Consider the following 3,964-nt stretch of genomic DNA (forward strand, 5'->3'; position numbering starts at 1 on the left):
ACTCTAAGCCACGAGGATTTGGCCCCCAGCCACTGGGCCCTCAGCTCACAGCCCCTCCCACAGGTTCTGGAGATGTGGCTGACCTACCTGCAGCCATGGCAGTATGCTCCCTGACAAGCAGGCTCCCGGCAGTGACAGTCCCACTGACTCCCGGTGTTGGAAAAATAAGCCTCAGCCCCTCTCCTCACAGTCATGCCACTGGCTCCTGGGGATGGATGTTGCTCCTGTGGGTCAGGAAACCAAGCCAGCGGCCTATCCTGGGGTCAGCCTGGCCCCGGCCCCGGCCCCAGTGGTCTCCTGTAGTCTTCTCCCAGGCCTTCCCTAGTGGAGTACAGACCAGCCCTTCCTAGACTCAACTTTACCAGACCCTAAAACTGCTTTCTCATGGAAGCAGTGCCAGCACACAGCATGCGGAGCAGTGACCGTCTTCCCCTCATCCCCTGCTTGATCCTCATAGCAGACCTCCAGACTAAGGTAGCACCTGGCGTGCCCACTGACCTCTTTACTTCTTGCCCAAACCCCTCCCCTTTGGATCCTCTGGGGGATCATCCCTTGGCCCCCACAGGCTCTGAGCCAGCCTCTGCCATGGCAGCCTCAGTCCTCTTGGAAAAAGGCCTCGGCCTTGCTATGAACGCAGTGTACTCAGAGGGCCTGGGTGCCAACCACCTCTGGCCTGCCCTATGCCCACCCACAGCCCTCTGAGCTACCATCTGTGACATCTTATCACCTTGGCTAGGGAGTCTGGAAGTCCAGGGATGAGCAGGGGTCTCAGGGGCATGGAGTGGTGCAGCCCCTGCCTCCAGTGAGGGGGCTGATCCCAAATTACCTCAGTCCCCAGGGCTCCCTTTGTCCAGGAGAATCTGCTGATGTACACAAAGCCCTTCCTGGTCTTCCTGAACTTCCAGCTCTGCACAGACTTGGTCAGCCCCAAACATGCACTCATGATATTCCCAGTGGTCAAAGTCTTTGCCCAACCCAACCTGGCCGAGATAATCCAGGTAAGTCCTCAGCCTGGGCCAGTCTGGCAGACCCCGACCCAGCCAGACCAGGCCAGGACCTTAGCTGGTGGGTGGCAGGTCTGCAGAAGGGAACCACGTGCTCAAAGTGGGCCCCAGCAAAGGGTGCTGTGGAGACTCCTGGGACATATCTGCACCGTGAAGTGTGAGACTGGCTGGACCCCCGCCTGCCCTGCAACCAGTGAGGAACTGCAGGTGTGCCCATAGAGGGGAGCTGCATAGTACAAGCTGCGGCCCCACTTTCTCCCTGATGACTCGTGGCAGCTGCCTCAGGTGGTGAGCCAGGCCACTGCTGTTTCATCCTGACTGGGCATTGGCTTCTGTCACTCCTCTTGGTGTTTGCCACCTGCAAACACTGCTGGAAGCTCTGTGAGCCACCAGTTTACCCCACCTGCCCTCCCCATGTCAGCCACCTACTGCATGGGAGACTCTACGAGCCAGGGCCTCAGGAGGACACCCCTGAGTCATGGTTCCCCAGACACCTCAAGAGCAACCCAGAATTTTGCAGGCAGCAGCCAGGTACTCTGTGCCCCTGGCAGTGGGCACCAGGTTCGTCTCCTGCCTTCCAGGTGAGCAGCTGTTCCTGGAGCCAGAGCTTGTTACCTCTCCACCACCAGCACTGACTCTTCATGGCTCCCACGTTCACCAGCAGTTTCCTGTCACTGTGGCTGCCAGAGGTCACTGATACATCCTTCGAGGTGAAGAGCCACGTCTACAGCCTGGAGGGCCAGGACTGTAAGTACACTCTGATGTTTGTGCCAGAGGCCCACATCCTGGTGAGTGGTCACCAGCACCCATCCTCAGGGACCCTGGAGCCATGGGACTGAACAGACCACGGGGAGTGCTGTGTTCCAGTGGGAAGGGTCAAGGTTGGGCTTAGAGTTGAGTCTATGTCTCCTTCCCCCGTTTCAGTAAAGTCTGATTTTTCCTGATAACAAAGGCAGTGTTGTTTGGAAAATTTAACATTCAGAAGATCATCTTTTAGTCTTTAAAAGTCGCCTGGCAGAAGCTGCTCCTCCTAGCACTCAGCGATCTGGCTTGGGGCCCCCACCGGCCTGCCTGGGTGGCAGCACAGGCCAGTCTGTCAGTGACCTGCCTGCAGCTCCCTCACAGGCCCTAGGCCTTGCTCAGCATATCATGCAGGCCAAGCACATGGTCAAGTCCATCTTGGACCAGTGTGGAGAGCACCCTACAGCTGCTCCTTCCTGTTGTGACTGGGCTTATGGCCCCATAAACCCCAACGGCTCTTATCCAGACAATGACCTAGACAAGATGGGGCGGGGTGGTGTCCAGAAGACAAATGAGTACCTGGAGGCAGCCCTGGAGTACCTGCAACAGGTATTTCTGGTATAAACTATGGGGCCTGTCCCACCCACAGCCATCAGGGTCCCCATCCTCAAAGGATTCGCTCTCCCTCAGCCTTTTGTCAACCAAGTGCCAGTTCCAGGCCCCATTCAGATGGAGCCAGTGTTGTGGGAGGCAGAGCCACACCCCCATCGCCTTGTTGGCACTGTTAGAGGCCTGTGGGGTGAAGACCACTCCCCTCCCTTCACCTTGATGCTGAGGGCAGAGGCGCTTCTCTCTGGCAACTCAGTGAAGTGCCGCCCACACACTTCACACTCGCCTCAGGCACCACCCAGGATGAGAATGATAGCAAGCAGCTCCTCGACTGCATCACGGGTGAGGATGGACTCATTCTCCCAGCCCTGGGTCAGTAGCAGCTGAGGTGTCCCTGTCCCAGAGGTGCATGGGCTGGGCCCTGACCTGTCCCCAGCTCCCTCCTTCCCCGTGAGCAGAGGCAGCTCCGCTCCTCTCAGTTGTGTGCGAGCTGTTTTCTGACCTGTCCCTGTAGTCTGGGTTTCTAAAGCATCGATGTGCTGTCAAGGTTTGAAACTTTAGTACCGGGGAACCCCAAGCTGCAGCCCATCTTAGGCTACGAGATTGCCAGCTTGGTCTGTGTGTTCTTCTGGTGGTCGTCTGCCGTCAACTGCAATGACTGGGCAGGAGGAGCCTGGTTTCTTCAGAGGATTCTGGATGCTCCTGCCCAGGGTGCAGTACCAGAGTGGCCTGTGGGGGTGGGGCGCTGTTGTCCTGAGGCGCCACCATCCCAGGCCCCCCTGCCTCTGTGCATCAGTTTGCAGGCCAGATGTTGGGTGACTCTGCATTCCTGGGACGACTTCCTCAGCAAATTTCTGTCTCTACCATCTCACCAGCCTGCGCTGGCCAGCAGGCACCTGGTAAGCCCCATGGGTAGAGATTGGCCGCCAGCCACTCCCATGACTCCAGGTTCAGCCTGCACCTCCTGAGTAGCTACTGGATGATGCTCTGGCTGCTGCTGGCCGCCTTTGAGGCCTCTGTTTTGAATTGGGCCCTCCCTGGCACTGCTCCTTGCCCTGGGCTATGTTCTCTATGCCTCAGACATGAGGCTGCTGACTGAGTGGGGAAGCTGCAGCAGCCCTGAAGGTACTGGCCACTGTTTTCAGAGCAGGCTGGGGGTACTTGCCACACAGCCCAAACCTTGGGCTTGGGAGGTGATGGGAGCACACCCTCCAGTGACGCTGCACCCGCACCTATGAAAGCCCACCACACTTCAGCAGGGTGAAGTTCTCATCTGCCAGCTATGGAATGTCAACATCCAGTAGGCCCAAGAGGTGAAGCCCTGGGTGGTGGGGGTGGCTGTCCCGGCTGGCACTGCTGCGGGCCCCACCATGCTGATGTCCCCGTCTTTCAGCTGCAGTACCTCAAGTCCGAATAATATTACTACCAGGGGACCCAAAGCTGCAGCCCAAGGGAAAAGGGCCAGAGGCCCCAGGCAGCCCCAAAGGAGGCTGGATCTAGCTCTTCCAGCTTAGTGCCCAGTCACCCCTGCCCCATCCCTGGGGCCTGTTTGGGGCTCATTGCTGACTCTTCCTTCATCCAGGGACCAAAAAGCCATTCAGTTCCCCAAG

General features: G+C 58.2%; 1 pseudogene; it reads left to right on the top strand.

The window, feature by feature from the left end:
- The first annotated feature begins 1,418 nt into the window (after positions 1-1,418).
- Positions 1,419-3,964, top strand: part of LOC111530816 — a 3,577-nt pseudogene continuing 1,031 nt past the window's right edge.

This window comes from Piliocolobus tephrosceles, unplaced genomic scaffold (genome assembly GCF_002776525.5).
Source record: "Piliocolobus tephrosceles isolate RC106 unplaced genomic scaffold, ASM277652v3 unscaffolded_29547, whole genome shotgun sequence".
NCBI lineage: Eukaryota > Metazoa > Chordata > Mammalia > Primates > Cercopithecidae > Piliocolobus > Piliocolobus tephrosceles.